Consider the following 22,168-nt stretch of genomic DNA (forward strand, 5'->3'; position numbering starts at 1 on the left):
TTAGCGCTTAAACATATTTTACAAATCAATTTTGAAAATTAACGTAGGCCTAATACTTGCGGTTGCGAAAACAGGGCAACGTGTATCAAGTCTCAAAATACATTGTGAACATTCGTTTCTTGCCATGTAATTTATATGCCGGGGAGTCTCATTGAAATGAAAAAGTTAATTGCGTCTGGCAATAAGGTTTATAAATTACTTTTAATTGTGTGGTTATAAGAAATTTTCAAAAGCAACGTAAGTTCTTACCATGAAGTAAGCAAAGCGTTCGCCTCGGTTATGGGCCGATAGAGCGCATACATACGTGGCGAGTGTAGGCAGCAGCAATTTCGATCTGTAACGTCACGGAATTCCTAAATTGTTCGCACACATCTCGACATGAGCCGGGATATACTTATAAAAATCCTTGGCTGGAATTTCAATGGTTTAACCATCCAATTTAATGCACACATACTGAAATTATATTTCTTAGAACTAACATTAAAAGTTACATCTCGATCTTCAAGAGGCCTTTCACACTGCACATTGCGTACCCACGCTTTACGTGGCCTACGGTGGAGTGACAATCGACTGCGATTCGGCCGCTCTCTCGGCCCAGACCCGAAGCGAACGCCCTTACCTTTCCATATTTTATCAATATTAAATTTGATTTTGATCAATATAAAAATGAAAATATGAAACTATATGATGAGCTATGTGACGGATATTTATGCAAAATTAATTATATTATAAGGAGTAAGAAATTGGTTGGCTCATGATGAGAAACTAGCTACTGAAGAATGCACTGGAAGGAATGGTGAACGGGAGAAGAGTTCGGGGCAGAAAAAGATATCAAATAATAGACGACATTAAGATATATGGATCATACGCAGAGACTAAGAAGATCGCAGAAAATAGGAAAGACTGGAGAAGCGGGTGTGCAGTGAAAGACAACATGTTAATGAAGAAAAAGCAAGGAGTGGGAAAAGATAGATTATGGGAAACCTTCCACAGAGGACAAAGCCTGCTGGATTGTTGTGAACAACATCAAATGACAAATACAGTTTTCAAAGTGTCAAACAGAAGACGTTACACATGGAAAGTTCCCAGATATAATACAGAGGTATGAAATGTATTATATTGTGTTATTAAAAATCCGATGCAGAAATTAAGACCAGTCATACTTCTAACCGGAGCAGGCAAGATGTCAGATCAAATTAAATATTCAATAGGAAAGTTAACGACATGGGTTTCAATACATCATCCACATAGAGAAAGGATGACGTGATTATAATAAAGAAACGAAGTAAATAAAAATGGATCACGGGTAGAATGGAACACTATGAAGGACGAAGTCCACGGAAATAAAATACAGGAAACCAAGCTAGGCCTTTGCGAAGAAATATTTTATTTTGGAGAGAAGAATTAATAATAGAGAAGATTATAAAATGAAATAGGATTTTAACATCAGAGGAGATTAAAAAAAATCAAATTACAAGTAAACGCAGGAAAGAAAAACAAAACTGGGTGAAATAAGTGACTAAGCATTTGAACTGCGGGAATCAGAAAAGTGCTTTAAGTCCCTAAAATGCAAGATGAGGACAAAAATCAAAACTATACAAAAGGAAACTTATCAATCAACTGCGATAGGCCCATCAGTGATCCTGAAGGACTGTACAGAGTACAAGACTTCCTGAATGAAGGAGAAGAAGACTATAATATGGACCCTTTAATACTTGATCAGAATATTAAAACGTCTTGTAACTTATTAATTAAAAAAAAAAAAACAGGAACATATACAGGGACATCATTTTATTTTTACTTCAATTTTTATTGTACCTGAGTTTTTGAATGTACTTCACTCACAACCCTTCTACTAATGAAGTTCAACCGTCCTCCACACAGATCCAAGACCGCATATACAGTCATAGTAGCCTTACGGTCATACGTTCCAAAAATATGTTCGCGTTTTCCAGTGACGAAAGAGCTTTCAATATTGCATCATTTTCGCACAGGTAGTGTCGTCCATTTGCCTACGTTGTATCCTGGTTTCCCCCACCAGCTTTTATTCGCCAGCTAGTGGCTGGGCTGTCTTACCTCTTTTCTCAGAACATTAATTTCTGTTAGGAATTGGACGTCTACGTAATATTATACAATTGTTTAAAAAAACTTAAATAAAAGGGCCTCGTTAAGTAATTAACTGTCACGTGATTTCCTTCCTTTCTACGACCCTACGACATAACCACTTGGACGGACAGTGGATAGTATATCTGAGTAATTTTATCTTTTCGGATCGGGCAGAAGTGAAGATTGAATTTATAGTACCTAAGGTACCCTTTTATAGAGTAGGTACAAAATTATTTCAACATGAGTTACTAGTACGAAGGACAAAACTGGTAATTGGGATTGCGTACAATGGTCTATAGTGCGATAAAATGCACAAAAGAACTGAAGCCTGTATCGAAATGAACGGCCACCATTTTAAAAAATATGTTTAACTATCCTTATTATGATTATTTTTCAATTTAACTTCATTCTCTATACTGTACGCTAATGTTCTGTAGACAGTATAATATACACTACATAATGAATACATCCACATGGACAGCTCAGTTCGTGAGTAAAAACACTCAATGTTAATACTGTACTAAACAAAAACCTAATGAAAATGATCAAACTCAAAAGCGCGATATTTCCTAGTTTACGTAAATGGATGAACTACTTTTCTTCCCTCCTATCCTAGTGAAGTTATTTGTTTGTATATTATGTCAGTATCATCGAACTCCAGTCATGGAAGGGGGTAGCAAACGGCGTTGATCCAGAGGTATAGGCAAGTTGATATTAAAAATGTTAGTAAAAATAAAATGATGTCCCTGTATTAACATAACTGGGGAGCTTTTAAAACAGTTGGTAGACGATATAGAACTCCACATTTTCAATATTGTAACTAAGAGTTATGAATGAGGGGAAATTCCAAATTATTTTCTGAAGTAGAATTACTTATTTAACCATAGATAGTCTACTAAAAGAGAAAACATTTCTGATTGCTCTGCTTACAGAACATTATTTATAAAGGGAACTGACTGGGTCACTGGGTAAGAGGAAACTGGCTATTGAAGGATGCATTGGAAGGAATGGTGAACGGGAGAAGAGTTTGGAACGCAAGACGATATCAGATGATAGACGACTTAAAGTATATGGATCGTATGCGCAGACTTAGAGGAAAATAGGAAAGACTGGATTTCTGGTGAAGGAACTATGAATGAATGAATTTATTTTAAAGCATGAATAAAAGATTTTGCTGAATATAAGTTTAAATAGAATAAAGTAAAATGAAGATCAATTAACAGAAGGCATTTAAAAAAACTGAACGACAGAAGAAAACATAGTAGTCTAACAGACTTGTGGGTGATTTTACAATTTTATCAGATTTTCAAAACGATATGAAAAGAATGTTACAAATGTTATGTATCTATTAATGCATTCCAACTTTAAAATAAATGTTATGAAGACCAAATTATGAGTAGTGAATAAAACGCTAAACCTTCCTGCCAACATCAAATTGGAAGTTAAAATAGAAGAGGTCAATCAGTTATATCCATTACAAATAATAATAATAATAATAATAATAATAATAATAATAATAATAATAATAATAAAAGTACAATCAAAATTTAAAGAAGAATTGATTTAGCTAAACAGGCGTCCATTAATTAAAAAAACAGTTACCACCACATGAACATCCAAATGAGGAAAACATTTATCAAACACTTTACCTGCAGTATATTATTAGGCCAATATGGGAAATGTTTCAAATTAGAAAAAAAAAATAATCGTTTAGAGGTCAGGGAAATGTGGATCTGGTGAAAACCAGCTGGAGAGAGAGCGTGTCAAATATTGTACTGCAAATAAAAATAGAACATTAGTCAAGGAATTAGATGAAAGAAAAATTAAATTAAATGGTCATACAATCAGACATAATACATGTTTATACATTTAAGAGAAAAATAGTTGACGAGAAAAAAAAATCGTTTAGAGGTCAGGGAAATGTGGATCTGGTGAAAACCAGCTGGAGAGAGAGCGTGTCAAATATTGTACTGCAAATAAAAATAGAACAATAGTCAAGGAATTAGATGAAAGAAAAATTAAATTAAATGGTCATACAATCAGACATAATACATGTTTATACATTTAAGAGAAAAATAGTTGACGAGGAAGTAAGGGTAAGGCTGAAAAGGAAGCGCATCAAAGAAACTAATTTTCTCAACTCTTAAAATAAATATGAAAAGCATGGAACAAAAATTAAAAACTGAGGAATCGACCCTCAGGTGTGCAATAAAACTATCTCTTCTGGATAAATGACAAAAAAGCAGCTGATGGAAGAAAAATAACTTTGATCACACCTCCAGTTAGCTTTTATGGTAGAAACAGCACAGGAATGTGATCTACTTGATACCTTTTGTTGTTACCCCTACTGTTACTTTAAAGCAGGCCTGCACAAGGTTTGCGCTCTCCTAGCCGGCTCAAAGCTTATGAGCGGAATGCAGGTATTAGCTGCTCTCTATATAGGGATGGACTGGAAGAAGGGGTGATCTCGTACAAAATATACATAAAAGGAAGTACTATTACGAGTGTATGAAATGAATTCCAGTTCAGTGTTTGCAAAACTATCTTGGACTATTATTAATTAATAAAGAAATATTTATTTTACAGAAATAATAGAAATTCTATAGCTACTTAAATGTACAATATCATTTTGTTATGTTTTTATTTATCAGTACATCAAAACGAGGTTTTATGCTGTTGGCAGCTGAAAGGAACAGTAGCCTACTGATCGTAATGAAACATCAGTTACAGAAGTTCGATGTTTAGTGTTAAAGTTGATTACACGAAACAGTTGAGCCAAACATAGCAATCATTTTCACAGCCAGCCTGTGTAGTCGTGGATATTATTGTTAATGTTTAGTCTTGTAAACTCAACCAGGCTAGTAGTATTATTCAAACGATCTTTAGCCCTTAGGTCACTTTGAAGATCAATAAGTTCGAGCTGTAAATCGTTAAATGTTAAATGTTACGTTCCGTCTTTTAGATTCCTCCATACTGTAATGTAGCTGTAGGTAAGCAACGTGAAACAGTTACTGAGAATAGGCCTACACACTCTACTCCACTAGATAGCTGAGTGGTCGTTTCCCTCTCCTCTACCTATAGGAAGTCTATGTCATTCTGACGTATCTTCCTCTCCGTTTCGGCGAGCGGTAAACATAGCTCTCCCGCTCCGAAGGAGCGCGCGCTCGTTGAGCGCTTTTTGTGCAGGTATGCTTTAAAGTTTCAACTAATCCGACTCATGCTAGTGGTAGAATATTGGCTGCCTATGCGATCTCTTTAGCACCTGTGTTCACTTACAAACAAGCTGTCTGTGGTAGCGGGTGATTGATTGAGTAACAAGATGGGTAGGGATAAAAAGATAGATACCATATTTCTTGGCATGTTTCTTAATGTCATAATTTCACTGTAATTTAGGCCTATATTGTGTTCCTTCACTTATTTATTATTTTAAGAATTTTAACTCTAAAATTTAGAAAATGCAGCTGTTGATTGATGACAATAATTTCTATTGCCAAACTTTTCACAAAAAATGTTCCACCCAAAAACGCTACAAAATGCTAAATTCTAACATAAGAAGTGCTATAAAATACTATATCCAATTTCTAAAGTGCAAATTGTGAGTTGATAAAATATACCATCTCTATCGATCAGTAGCGGCTGGTGGTCAAAATAATGAGTGTGCTACAATTTCTATATTGGCCTACTGTATACACTTATATGTATTTATCTTAATTTGAGACTCGCCTAGTGACGAAATATGAAATCCATACGACGTTCCTTCCTACTGCAGAACTTGTCAATTACCCTGGTGTTAAACTCTTCATCTTGGACATCATACTCTTTTCTATTGACAGTGTTGCAAGAGCAGTGAGGCGATCCTGGGACATAGAGTTCCTTAAAAACGTTTTTATACGTTTTAAGCAAGAAAAACGTCTTTCTGGCTCAGCAGTGGTCATTGGTGTTGTAACCAGAATATTTAAACAACTTCGTTATTTCACAGAATGGATCCTGTGAGTTGTTGGAGGCTATGTAACGTAACAATTGAAAGCCATCTATATTCCGGAAGGCAGGTGTTCCGTATAGAACTCAAAGTTGTGTCTTTAACACTCTTTTGTTCAGTACAGTATAGCTGTTGACAGCAACTTCAAGTTCGCGTTCAGGAAAATTAAGCTATGCGAAAAATTGCCAGAAAATTTGCTGTTTAACAATTTTGTTGCGTCTAGGTAGCTTAAAGACTGGAAACGATGAGTAGTTTCCTGAATTATACGGTCATATACTTCCTTGGCTTCAGTTTTCTGGGATTCCATTTTCCGTCTCTTGCTAACTGATTCAGGAGGAACCTCAAAAAACAGGTAGATGGCAGCAGCAGTCGGATACTTGAATTACCAAACACATTGTACATAGTTCCGAGTTCTTCCACAAACAAGCATTCTCTCGTTACGCTTTACTTTTGCAATCTCCAAGCTGTGTTGTGCTGAAGCTGACTACAGCACTTCCCCGCGTAAAAATAGCCAATCAGGGCAGTGATTTCAGCTTCGCACATGCGCATTAATTGTCTACATTCTCATGTAGAGCTTTGAGTAGCACAACGAACCCCCTGAGGCACCAAAGAGCTAAGAGCGAAGAGTAAACACTCTATAACGCGTCATGAACATAACCACGGGAAATTGTCAAATGGCAGATCAGATACTAGGGTGGTACTGCAAATACATTATTTGAGCAAAAATTATCATTGTGCTGTAGCACTGTAGCACATAAGGACGGGCCGCCCCTGGTATCGATGAGACTTAGGCACAGGACAGTACACTAATGGAACCAAGACTGCAAGGAAGGAATGGAAACTGTGAGATTCGCCACTACCAATACGTTAAAATGAAATCATCTGTGAAGTTGACGAACACGACACGCTTCAGCAGAATGTAGCAATATTTAACAATGTTAACGAGACCCATCCTCACTGCGCAAAAATCACACGATTCTCTTACTGAACTCGGCTGGGAAATATCGCATACCAGCACAGTCAACTGTTTGGACCGTTGCTGAAGAAATGCTTAGGAGGCAAAACATTTGCAACAAAGGACCTGACGATGAAAGAAATTCTTGCAAGAAGCTCCTTGTCGCTGGCAAAACTGTATCGATGATAAGCTGCGGAAATATTTTGAAAAATAATCAGAGCTACAATTATGAAGTGTTTGCAAATAAAATAAAGTTAGGATCAAATTTGAACCGTCTGTGTAAGTATATGCTTCAAGTGAAAGTTCGAGGTATCATTATCATACTATTAATTCTTTACAGTTCTAGACAAGATGGCTTCTTTCCTCCGGGTGTGCAATTGATAGTCTGTAGAAAGATTCTGCTTTCATTCCTAATACATGTAGGCCTATAAGTTGCTTCCAGTTTCACTTGTAATTAATTTCTTATTGTTTCCAAAATAGATGTAATTTCTGATTCTTGCAACATTTCTTAATTCTTTTTATGTCCTAACAAACTGTATCCAGCTATTTACCTAAAAACAATCCCTTCTCTGCAGTATTTAATGTTGTTTTTGAAAGTGTTTAAATATAGCTGCCACAAAGTAAAGTCAGAACTGCGAAGGTGTTGCATATTGTACTTTTTGAACCTGATTAGCTTTGAAAACTTAATACACTGTGCTCAATATTTGTTGCATTTATTTTGCTTTGTTCGTAAAACTTTGTAACTCATTCCCAGCAAGTTAAAGCAAGTGTTTAATGAGAAGAGTATATGCAAATATATATCTACAAAATTATGCCTCCAATCAAAAACTTACTGAGATAAATTTTGTAAAAGACAAGCATCCATAAGAGTTACGTTTCAAAATATTAATTGATCACTCTCTGTTATGAAAATAGAGGAAAAATATTTCACTTTCTTAAAAAAATAATAGGCCTACACCAAATTACAATTTCAAAAATGTTGAACTCTTTCAGATATAAAATTCAGACACATTAACACTCTATAAGGAGGTTAGGAACTGCTACTCCATTATTTCCTGGCCTAGTTGCCTCATAAGTGGTGCCATTTTGGTATCATTTGTAAGGTTCAGACCTGTCTTCGGACAGTTGACTGAACAACAACATATGTAAAATAAATCATTACATGAAATTTAAGGCACTTTTATGGCTTATCGTGTGCTGTGAGGGCATTTTTAAAGACATGGAGCACAGGATTTTAAATGAAACTAAACTTTGATTTTTTTATTTATAGGCCTATATCTTCGGAACTGTTAATGGTACATCCGTGATATTTGTATAGACCTGCAACTATTAAGAAACATGTCTCTGTAATAGAAATTTCTTATTTTGTTGCATTTGAAAAATATACCTACATATTTCTATACCCTAAAAGTACCTATAAAATCCATTCTTAAAATTTAATTGATTATCTTATAATTTTTAAAACCAATATCACATTATAGTACAGACATTTTAAAGAACGTGCTTTAAGGAGTAAAGTGTCATAGAAATCTTGAATTTATCTTTGAAAATGGCTGAGATATTATCCATTCTAGTGAATTATTTACTGTATCCTGTTCTGTTTTTAAAAAACTAAATCTCGAATAAGTTGTTGCAACAATCATATTTCTAAATACAAAAAAATAATAATAATAATAATAATAATCTATACTAATAATAAATCTGTAGCCGAAATTTTTCTGGTAATTTTCAATTTTCCAAAAATAATTGGTCCTAACATATATAATTAACCACCCTGAAACCGAAAATCGCTTTTTTGAAATTTTTGTTTGTATGTCTGTCTGTATGTTTGTTACCTTTTCACGCGATAATGGCTGAACCGATTTATATGAAAATTGGAATATAAATTAAGTTCGTTGTAACTTAGATTTTAGGCTATATGGCATTCAAAATATTTTATTTAAAAGGGGGGTAATAAGGGGACCTGAATTAAATAAATTGAAATATCTCGCTTATTATTGATTTTTGTGAAAAAATGTTACATAACAAAAGTTTCTTCAAAAATGATTTCCGATTAGTTTTATTCTTTACAAAATTTTGATAGGACTGATATTTAATGAGATAAGTGAGTTTTAAAATTAAAATAACGCCACCTAAGGACGGTGCAATGAATTAAGAACAAATGACTTCGTCTATAAGGGGCCTTGAACAACAACAATCGAAAGCTATTAAACATAGCCTACAGAGAATGTTTCTGTGTTTCTATGAAGTAATATCGGAAGCTAAATTAACCGATTTGTATAATTAATTATTATTTCACCATTGGAAAGTGTAGTTTCTCTAGAGGGACATATTGCTATAATGTTATTACAGTAACGTCTGAGTAAATCGAGGACAGGAAAGATTAAAATAGCTTCTTATGCACAGAAAACTTGATAGGCTATTCTGTACATTCGTTTCCTGTATTTCTTAAAATAATATTTATGTACACTCATTTTAATCTCAGAGAATTAACGAACAACGAGAGTGTATTGATTTAGTATGCAGTAATAGTACGTTAGCTTAGCAATCCATTATTTTGTAATTCAAATTTTAACTATGCTCAATTGAATCGTGTTGAAATACATAAAATATATATATGCAATAAATGCAATGCAAAAAAATTGGGTAATGAGCGAAGCAGATTATCTTGCACTGTTGTAAAAGTTGTTCCCTGGATCAAACGTCCTATTTTAATTGTGTAATTACTTTATATTTATTTCTAACAGGTGCACGGGTACGGTTGTAATAAATAAATAAAGTTGTGCATCAATTACAAAAGAAAATTCGAATTTATCCTCCTCTTCCCTCAAAAAGTGCTAAAGAGGTTATACACACGAAGCACTAGTCTCGCCTTGCATCTCATATACGAATAGTTGCAACTGAGAAATACAGTATATAAATCTCTAAGTTGAAATTGAGCTTGCTGGAAAACCACGAACCACTTCGTGATCCTGACGTACCACCAGTCCACCTCTTTCTCGGTTCTTCTCTCTATTGTTTGCTCTTTGAAATTTTCCAGTAATATCTATATCTATGCGTTCATCTTTTCTTTTTCTATGGCGAATATTCTTTCAATTAATCTCTAATATTTCCGTTTTTTACCTTATTCAATTTTGTATATTTCTTTACTGCTCTTAATATTTTGATTTCTGCAGGATGGCTATTATCTCACTCCTTTTCATTCATTTACAATCATTACATTTACTAAAATATTACTTTTTTCTTTCTCTTGTCATAGTTTCATTGAAATTTGATCATTTCGTTACACATCCTCGTCAGAACTGTACGTCACATAGACTAACTTCCAGAAAGTCAAAGTAAGGAACATCATCTACGGCATAACTGTTTTTTGTCTTTAAAGAACATTCCAGTCCTCTAAGCTAGGAATTCTGGTAGAGGGTGATAACCTATGCACATGAAATTCTATTACAAATTTCAGAAGAAAAAGGACAAATCTGTTGGTAATCCCTTTATATAAGAATAGTATAGTTCTGACGGATGTTTTCATCAAAACATGAAATGAAATATGGACGAATCTATTCACGATTACATCATGTAAAGTGAATTTAGTTCTCACAGGTGTTTCTCTGTACGACAGAAAATTAACAAAACGATACAAATTGGATCTGCTGTGGGCTGGGAAGTCTAATTTACAGGAGATGGGAAAATGTTAACAGGGAATTTGTGGTGCCTGATTTTGAAATTATGTCATAAAGGCGTGCGGGGGGTCCGAAGGAGGTTCCACAAGCTTGCATATCAATCAGTTTGCAAATTATCCATCGTTAATTAGGGCAGAGCAATTACGAAGGAGATTTTTCCCCTCCCACGGAGGATGCATCGCTGCACCGCCAGGCTGGGGAGTCATCCAGTTTTATTGTGACAGCAGAACCCTTGCTGCGTGTCAAACCGGTTGCCTGTCATACAGGGGAAGCCTCTATGTCAGCTGATGTGTCGGGCGGGTTTAGAGGGGGGAGGAAGATGTCATTAGCAATGTCATAACTTGTCCATTTGTGACAGAAACACGATGCCTGCCAGATGGATTGTGCCGAATGGAACACACAAAAAATTACATGGGAGGGCGTTATCTTTTAAAGTGTGTCACTCAAACTGCAATAGCATAAGAGTCACAGTTTGCCCGCTTATTGACAGTTGAATCACGATCGCGTATATCTGTCAGGCGGGCTGCATACATGACGGCCTATCAAACTTTTAACACACGTTGCAAACATTTTTGTGTTCAATTCTTAAATATAGAGAATTATTGAAAGCCACTGAAACATTGACGTGTTAATATCGAGAGAAGAACGTTAATCATTAAAGTGAAGCAGACGTTGTCAGGCTTACGGCGCATGCGCTTCAAATCTGGCCATGCGAACCTTTAATAGGCCTATGACTTCCTTCGGAATGGATAAGAGTGTACAATACAATTCAATACAATAGTTTTATTATGTCAAAAGTCAGTATTAGATATCGTCAAAAAATTACAGCAGTCCATTTACAAAGAGAGGTCCTTTCATAACCCATAAATTTCTAGAACGTTCTTGTAACCAGCCATTCGTGAATAATAAATACGCCTCTAGATACATTTAGTATTTAGTGTAGATCTAATGTTGTTGAAGACGGCTTTTATTGTAAAACTAGCCATACCGTGCGCTTCGTTGCACTTGTTAGAAATAAATATTGACTTAAATCTAAACACAGTTTTGTAATTACTTAGTGAATAATAGCTTTTTGTATGCTGTAAGTCGTTTGCTCCTGAATCATTTTGAAAGTTGTATTTAAACCTATGAATATAACTGTTATCATGCAATACTTCCTGGAGTAGTTCAGTCAATTCTACTTTTAAGATTGATACTGTATTACACCTAATAGACATTGGTCAGCGTCTGAAATGAAATGTACTTGTAAGAACTGAAGGCTCTTACTCTCAACTGGAAGAAGATTTCCAATTAAATAATAAGCCTATGCTTGAATTTTAAATGATGGCGTAGAATTGACTTTATATATTTCTTTTGCACCAAACGTTGCCACTTGAAATAAGGTGTTGTACTGCCTCATATTATATAAAAAGTGTGTTGATAACGGATGTACTCCTATTAGTAAGTCTTTAATTGGTTGTGGGGGCTCTTGAATCTCAGGATGAACAACTTTTTCAAAAGCACAACATAATCCGATTCGCTCATTGGTTACAGATTTATTATTAATATAGATGTAACTCCATGAAACTTGTGTTTAGGCTCATTGAATCTGTGTTAATATCTAATGTATTTCTCGTACAAGTATTAATTATGTGAATATCTGATCTTTTATTACAATCCCGAAAATTATTCTTCATATGAATTAAAGTTGAATAAATATATAATATCATGCACGCTTATTATTTTTAAAATACTTTACAATTTCTTTGTAATTTCTGCTCAGCATTACCATAAATGCTTTCTTTTGAAGCAATACGATTTTTTTTTTTTTTTGCATCTGTAGAATGACTCCATATATTTTATACTCCGTAGTTAATGCGAGATTGAAATAGAACAAAGTATACGTTTATAAAAATTATTTTGGTACCCAGGATTTCAATTTTCTTAAGACAAAAATGTAACTCTTGATATCTCTGCACAAATACTGTCCATATGGGTTTTCCATGACAACTTTGAAACTAAGTGAAATTCTAATAACATTAAGGACATCATTGTCAGCTAAATTAGTCAAACCAAATACATAATCTCGAATCTATTCCTCATTAGCCTACATAGAAGTCCATTAGCAGAAAACCACTGGCTAGTTACTGTAAACGCATGTTTAAGTAAATCCAGCTATTTAATATCACAATTCTGAACCACTACTGTGGTACCGTCGGTATGAATGATCAGTTCAAAAGATAAGTTGGCAGCTACATCATCAATTACAATAATAAATAAAAGAGGATCCAAAATAGATCCTTGCAATATTATTATTAACCGAGGTAACATCGTAGTTTTTTATTACATTCACTATTTGTAATAAATTCAAGTGACTAGCTCTTAATACGACTCTGAACAAACGTAACTCACGCGATATTCAATCAAAGCCTTGGTTAGGTACATAACGTGTATCTTCGAAAGCCATCATAATACTTCATCTCGGTATTCTATTGCTAATGTAGTTGATTTTCCTTTCTGGAAACCAAATTGTTTGGATGTAATAATATTAGCCTACATCGATTAAAAAACTTAATGCTTGTTTATACATTAGAGAATAAGATTTTGAAAATATTGCAACCAAACTTGTAGGTCTATAATTAGATAGCGTAGCCCTACCTCCACGTTTAAAAAATTGTAACTACTTTTGATAATTTTAAGCATTCAGGAATGATATGATTTTCAATGCATAAGCAAAATAGAAAAGTCAGAGGAATAATAGTCACTATATTTGTATCACATTCTGCAGAAAGGAACCAAATCACACACTTCTAAAGTTGAGTGACATTGAGTTGAAGTTAAAGGAAAATAAAAAATTTCACAAATAGATGCATACAGTTAGCTGTCATATTAAAATAGACGCATTATGCGAATTCTCTGGTGGGCGGGCAAAAGGGCTTAAGTCACTCTATGCAAAATTTACAGAAGGAATTTTCAAATATTTTAACAACTTCTGTAAATCCGAAAAGTGGCATGTTTCGGCTATTTCATGATTTTCTTTATTGTTGGCGTCCTGGTTTTAGGATCTCTTTTAGGAAACGGTTAAATGAAGGAAATCTTATATCACAAAAATAATTACTTAAGCCCTTTTGTTCGCCCACCGGACAATCATTAGGTCTACTGAAGTGTAATATTCAATTTATACATATCAAATTTCCACACATGTTTCTCTTAAACCACAAAAATTACACAAAACTTTACAGAAAAAAAATAATAACAACAACAATAATGACAATCATTATTATCGCGAAGCAATGAAAGAAAATAACATGATAAAGAAAAATAAAGTTCTGTCCTAATGACAAAATTAATATAATTTACTCATCTTCCAAATCTACAGGGACATCATTTTATTTTTACTAACATTTTTAATATTAACTTGGCTATACCTCTGGATCAACCCCGTTTGCTATCCCCTTCCACGACTGGAGTTCGATGATACTGACGTAATATACAAACAAATCACTTTACTAGGTATAGGAGGGAAGAAAAGTAGTTCATCCATTTATGTAAACTAGGAAATATTGCGATTTTGAGTTTAATCATTTTCATTAGGTTTTTGTTTAATCAAAATACAGTACAGTATTAACAATAAGTGTTTTTACTCACGAACTGAGCTGTCCATGTGGACGTATTCATTATGCAGAGTATATTATACTGTCTACAGCAAATTAGCGTACAATATAGAGAATGAAGTTAAATTCAAAAACAATCATAATATGGATATCTAAACACATTTCGATACAGGCTTCAGTTCTAATGTGTATATTATCGCACTATAGCATATTGTACTTAATTCCAATTACCAGTTCTTCGTACTAGTAACTCATGTTGAAATAATTCTGTACCTACTCTATAAAAGAGTACCTTACGTACTGTAAATTCAATCTTCACTTCTGCCCAAAAAGATAAAATTACTCAGACATACTATCTACTGTCTGTCCAAGTGGTTATGTCGTAGGGTCGTAGAAAGGAGGGAAATCACGTGACAGTTAATTACTTAACGATGCCCTTTTATTTAAGTTATTTTAAACAGTTGTATAATATTACGTAGACGTCCAATTCCTAACAGAAATTAATGTTCTCAGAAAAGAGCTAAGACAGCCTAGCCACTAGCTGGAGAATAAAAGCTGGTTGGGGAAATCGGGATACGACGTAGGCAAATGGACGACAGTACCTGTGCGAAAATGATTCAATATTGAAAGCTCTTTCGTCACTGGAAAATGCGAACATATTTTTGGAACGTACTGTGGCTACTATGACTGTATATGTGGTCTTGGATCTGTGTGGAAGACGGTTGAAGAGGTGGGAGTGAAGTACATTCAAAAACTCAGGTACAATAAAAATTGAAGTAAAAATAAAATGATGTGCCTGTAGTTCTTATAATCCATCAATATCAGCCCCAGATATGAATCTGCAGTCAAAGCAGTGTAGAAATCCTTTGCGTCATCAGGTTTTAGATCTATAGATCGCGAAGCTTTGGAATTGCTGTTGTTCTACCATTAAGCCACAAAGGAATTAGTTCATCACATAGACCTACTGATGGTCGACCACTTTTGCTTCTATTAATATCAATTTCAGCATATTCTCCTTCAAACGATACACAACTGAACTCAATAATATTCTCATTTTCATTTTCTAAGGTACATAATTGTACAAGCCTTTGCCCCTTCCTTTTAAGTAAGTAATTCTGAAACTTTATTCACGACAAACACAATCTCTCAATACCATAAAGTTTAGCAAACAGCTGATCCCACAGTGCTTGTTCATTCTACTAAAAGAAACCAATTCACATAACTTCCATTCTGCTGAAAGGAACCAACACACATGGTTCCATTCTGCAGACGAGATATTTCAGTAACTGGTGCCAATGTTTTCTTGGTCAGTCCACAAATGGCATTCAAATGCATAAACCGGGGTTTTTTTTTTTTCTGCAGAATGTGGTCCATTTATAACTTGCTTTATAAATCTATTGGATAGATCATACATATCTGACTGACCTCAATGTCAACCAGTCGCAAAAATTACAACGTGTTCATAATTCTTGTGTTCGCTTCGTCTGCGATGTCCGTCGCGCTGACCACATTACCCCATCCTTCCAAACTCTAAACTGGCTACGGCTTAACGAACGTAGAAATTTTTATTCTCTTGTTCTCCTTTTCCAAGTCCTTCACACTTCTACACCTACCTACCTTGCCTCCCGTTTCAGTTACCTGTCATCATATCACAATCTCTTCACACGCACGCAAAATAGCCGCATACTAGCCATACCAACACATAAGACATCATCGTATTCATCATCATACACAATCTCGCTCTCGCGCTTGTGGAATACCCTACCCAGTGACATCAGAGACTGTCGGAATTTAGTAGCGTTCAAAAACAAGCTTATTAAGCATTTTCTTACTGAGTAGAGTAGGTTTAATTTTTTACTTAATCAATAAAAGAAATGCTTCTCTCTTCTTAGCTTTTACAATAAACTGTCTAGCTTTTATTAAACAGTTAATCTTTTAGTGCTTTGATTTTTATTGTATTTGTAAATTTAATATTAATTGTAATTATAATTGTAATTGTATTCTTAATAATGTAGTTGTAATCCCCTGGTAGAGGGAAGAGAAGGCCTGATGGCCTTACCTCTACCAGGTTAAATAAATAAATAAATAAATAAATAAATAAATAAATAAATAAATAAATAAATAAATAAATAAATAAATAAATAAATAAATCTAAACTACAGGAGGTAGAAAGTTCAGCATCAAATTTTAGTACGGTACTTCTTTTGTTGTTACTGGTCTCCAAGAAGAACTATTCAAAGGTCTTGAGCATTTTTACGCCGTGCTTTTGTCTTTGGAAAATCACATTTTATCCCATTATCAACAGATCAAGCACAATACGAAGTATTCGTGACTGAAGGAGCTCAATAAGAAATAATGTTCCCCACAATATATCGGGCTCCTGTCACATCAGAACATAATATGTGACACTTGAAGGAGTCCTATCCTGCAATCAAAATTAATCTCGAGTAGAAACACAGTAGAAACCGTGTGGAGGATACAATTACGGTGCATCCGAGTGCGAAAAGCGGTCGAAATAATCGATGTCAACAATATGAAACAATTCTGTTCACAAGGCAGGCAAAAACGGAATAATTTATTTCTACCCAAATAAGAAGACGAAACGTCGACCTGCTGCATTCCCATGATGTAGCTCTTCGTACAATAACGTATGTGGTGTCAGTTCGCCATTAAAAAAACAACGGCATTTAAGAACGACACGAAGGGAATGACATTAGTTGCTTACTGTTTACGAGAAAAATAATTAGACCAATCCGCATGCGATTACAAAAGCAGTCTTTAAACCTGACTGTGGAAAGCAGACAATGTTTAATTACAAATAGCGAACAATTCCAGTCTGAAGTTGTACACAAATTATTTCGTGAGAAAGAAACTCTTACTGAATACTTAGGAATTTGCATAAAGTAGCATTTTTTTTTCACAAAGAGTGTTCCCAAGGGTTTAGTTTGGCTTATTTTGTCTCAGGAAGTTTTCGAATGGAGGTAAATTATAATGGCAATATTCCGTCTGTCCTTAGAGCCTAATTGAAGTAAATAGCTTTTTTAATTAGTTGAAACTAGTCACTCATAACGAGTGCACCTCAGCACATGTGTGGACTTCGGTCCTACGTTCATACACATCTATGACGTAGTGCAGAGGGCGGCCATTAGAGGGAACCCAAGAGTTGGAGCTTAATCTAAGACGATTCTGTCCGACGCCGGGGTTGTATCCGGTGTGGCTTAGTGGATAAAACATCAGCACGTAGAGCTGAAAACCCGGGTTCAAATCCCAGCGCCGGAGAGAGTTTTTCTCCGTTCCATTACTCTTTCATCGTATGACGACGCAGAATGTCTGCATGGAAATATCATATGTACTTCGGTACATTAAAATAATATATATTTTTAATTAGGTTAATTTTTAAGTAACAATCGTCATATTGCAAGTTCGTCTTTCCCCATTGAGTTGACTCGTAGTGAACGTGGGAGGAAGTCAGTCCGTGCAATAATTCAGAAGTGTGGACAGACAGCTGACGTGTCTTTAAAGTTCACAACATTTGCATTGGACCATAGGTTCGTGGCTTCAGACTCCAAGAGCAGAGACAGACAACCGGAGAAAAGGCGTCGGGCCTAGTCCTTGAATATGAGGTTTGTACGAATAAACACCTCATTTATAATTTCCTCACTCAAGTATTGCTTCCCGCACACGGCACTGCAAATCCTACGGGACTTGGCGCGGGCCTGAATGGCGCCCGTAATGTTCTGAAATTTACCTGACACAGGATTGTAGCCGACATGATATTATTATGAATCGCATTTATTTTTTGTAAGTGATGGCTTCCCTTTTAAAGTAAAACTAAAATTAAGACATTTAAAATGTATTGTGCTCGTACCATGAACACAGCTTTTAAAAAAAAAAAAAAAAAAAAAATATATATATATATATATATATATATATATATATATATATATATATATATATATATATATAGGCTATATTTTGAAAAGCCACCAAATCACCGGCACATCTATACTAATAATAAATCTGTAGCCGAAATTTTTCTGGTAATTTTCGATTTTCCAAAAATAATTGGTCCTAACATACATAATTAACCACCCTAAAACCGAAAATCGCTTTTTTTTATTTTTGTTTGTATGTATGTCTGTCTGTCTGTATGTATGTTTGTTACCTTTTCACGCGATAATGGCTGAACGGATTTCGATGAAAATTGGAATATAAATTAAGTTCGTTGTAACTTAGATTATAGGCTATATGGCATTCAAAATACATTATTTAAAAGGGGGGTTATAAGGGGGCCTGAATTAAATAAATCGGAATATCTCGCTTATTATTGATTTTTATGAAAACTGTAACATAACAACAATTTCTTTAAAAATCTTTTCCGATAAGTTTTATTCTTTGAAAAATTTTGATAGGACTGATATTTAATGAGATAAACGAGTTTTAAAATTAAAATAACTACCATCTAAGGCCGTGTAATGAAATAAACAAATGACTTCGTCTATAAGGGGCCTAGGTCAACAACAATCGAAAGCTATGAATCATAGTCTACAGAAAATGTTTCTGTGTTTGTATGAAGTAATATCGGAAGCTAAATTAACCGATTTGTGTAATTAATTATTATTTCACCATTGGAAAGTGTAGTTTCTCTGTATGGACATAATGCTATAATGTTATTACAGTAACTTCGGAGTGAATTGAGGACAGGTAAGATTAAAATATCTTCTTATGCACAAACAACTTGATAGGCCATTCTGTGTATTCGTTTCCTGTATTTCTTAAAATAATGTTTATCTCAGAGAATTAACGAACCACAAGAGTGTATTGATTTAGTATGCAGTAATAATATGCTAGCTTAGCATTCCATTATTTTATAATCCAAATTTTAAGTATGCTCAATTGAATCGAACTAAAATACATAAAATACATATGCATTAAATGCAATGCAAAAAATTTGGGTAATGAGCTAAGCAGATTATGTTGCCCTGGTGTAAAATAAAATTTGTTCCTCCTGAGATTCAAGAGCCCCCATAACAAATTGAAAACTTACTTATCGGGGTACATCCGTTATCAACACACTTTTTATATAATATAATATAATATAATATAATATAATATAATATAATATAATATAATATAATTTAAGTTATTTGAAGGGTTCAGAACCATAGTGGGCCAAGCGCCATTTACTGAATACGTAGAAAACAAGAGTTAAAATTAAGTTATTACCATAATTCAATGGAAACATATAACAAGTAAAATAAAGTTTACACATTAAAACTAAAATATATGTCAATCTTCATTAAACTATGGTTGCATGTAATAACAATTAAGAAACATGTTAAAGGAATTGTCATTGCACCAAATGAGTGTCTCTGGACCAAAATGATTCCATTTTGATTATTTAAATACAATTTAAATTAAGTAACATATTAAACGATTTATCCTTCTATCAAACACGAATGTTCCCTGGATCAAATGTCCTATTTTAATTATGTAGTTACTTTATATTTATTTCTAACGGGTGCAGCGGAGCGCACGGGTACGGCTAGTATTTAATATACGGACACTTAAATCGAATATTAGTACAGCTTCTGCTTGTTGTTTGCAATGTCATTTACATTACATATTAAATATAGTGGGTGATACTCTTAAACTTCTTTAAATGTTATATTTGTTGGCGTAGCTATTTTATTCATTCATTCGCTCATTCGCTAATTTATTAATTTGCTTTGTTTATTTCTATTAAATGTTTTATTGGTGTTAACGTTTTCTGCATTACTTAAAATGCTTCCAACAGTCCAGGAAACACAAGAAGCAACATTTACTGGAAACATGACAAATACGAGTACATGCACGAAATGAATCTACTCTTCAAATTGAAGAACACACTGACGTACAAAATACGCATATACGAGTACCTATAGGCCTATGAACTAACAACCGTGCGTCAGTAGTCGCTATTAAACACTCAACATGAAGCTAATTAGCAGTGGCGGCTCGTGAACTTGTGGACTGGGTGAGCTGCAGTAGATTTTGGTACATACAAATTTCACTTCTTGATACCATTACTAAGAAGTATAGGACAAAAAATAAATGCACTACATATCGAAAAATCAAAACTTCCTGACTTAGTTGGGAGATGTCTGCGGCATCATTTGCCATAATCGCTAAAAAAAAAAAAAAAAACTAATATCATCGATTTCAGTCTGAATTTCAGATCGGCAGACACTCCACATGCAATCTACCAGTTCATTCTGAATTGTTTTAGAATGCCTTTAAACAGTGGCATGTTCCAAATGATTTTTGAGAGGTTCGTTTAGATTACTCACGAACTGTAGCAACCCACGAAATACACCAGGGAAAGATCTTCCCTTGTGGCCTGGCTCTGCAAGCCACTGCAGCGAAATATGGGTTTTAAACAGCGGCAGTTTCCCTCTGCTTCCCTTCACCTCTCTACCCCCTGACCGTGCAAGACACACACTCTATGAGCTGTCCCACCCTGCAGATCCCAGGACGACTTTGAATGCAGTGTCAATTCCAATACAGTCGACGCGCAAAAAGATTATGCACAAGATAATAGTACATATTCCCGGCCAGCTGAAATATAAAGCAATTTACCAATAAAACTGTAACAATTCTTCTACAAATTAAAATAAATATTATTTTTATTTTCCTGTTAAAGCAGGGAGTGCTGCAGCTCCGCAGCTCTTATGGACGAGCCGCCCCTGCTAATTAGGCCTATCAAGTTATGATGCTTGGATATAAACACGCATATTATTCTCATTTCTAATGATAAAACAGAAATTGTGTAATTGCATGACTCTCTTTCTTATACATATCACGCATTAATTAAATGATTCACGATCCAGTTTCTCCAGACTCCGATGTTGCCACGACAACAAATCTGTGTCGAGTATACCTGGCATGTCATACAACAATTATTTCCTTTTCGGTCGTAAAATATTAACAGTTTAAAACTCTTTTTAGTGCTGGTTGCAATTCAGGTGTTTTTATTATATTTTATTACATTATACAGAAGAATGAAAATAATGGGCCCGATATATTACATTATACAGACTTGGACAAAACCTATTCCCGGATTTCAATTTTTCAAACTTGGTCCACATAAATATTCGGCCGGCTTCCTTCTTAAACCAGAGCGAGGTTCTCTCTATTTCACGAATGAAATATGGGGCAATTCTGTTGAATAATACATGGCGTATATTTCATTCATTTTTCATGCCGGTTTGCTAACCTTCCCCCTCACTTTGTCTTTCACTTTTTGGAGGTGGTGGGGGGGGGGCGTGCTCCATAGTCCCCGGCGTTGAGAATCGTTTTAAAGTTCGCCAAAACGAATCGATGCCATGTTGCGCCAAGCTTCATGTCCCACGCTGACAGTCTTGTTGCTTGTGATCAGCGACGAGACCAATCAAGTGCCGAGATGCTCTTAGCTCCGTGCCCAATAGCCTGATTCCCATTAGACACTCACGTAACTATAAAAATATTCAATAAAAATTACAAGTTTCCATTTCAAATATTCTCAAAATGGACTGCCTATTGTCTTTTCGAATTCTTGTCTTGCGGAACATTAAGCAACAAAGAAATAGTAATATGCGTTACAAGAGCGGCATATTGAAGTTTTCATGTTCGAGGAAAAGTTTGAAAAAGCGAAACGTAGTTGAGCTTTTTTAATTTTCGAGAATTGAAAGAAAACATAGGCTACCGCTTGTGTATCGTGCATTATTTTGTGCGAAGATCGTTTATTACATACCTGAAAGAGCAATTTCTAATTAGTTGCAATGAAATCTCCATCTTGGTTTCTGTTAAATGACGGCAAATTTGCAAAACAAAAATA

The sequence above is a fragment of the Periplaneta americana genome, chromosome 13 (genome assembly GCF_040183065.1).
Source record: "Periplaneta americana isolate PAMFEO1 chromosome 13, P.americana_PAMFEO1_priV1, whole genome shotgun sequence".
NCBI lineage: Eukaryota > Metazoa > Arthropoda > Insecta > Blattodea > Blattidae > Periplaneta > Periplaneta americana.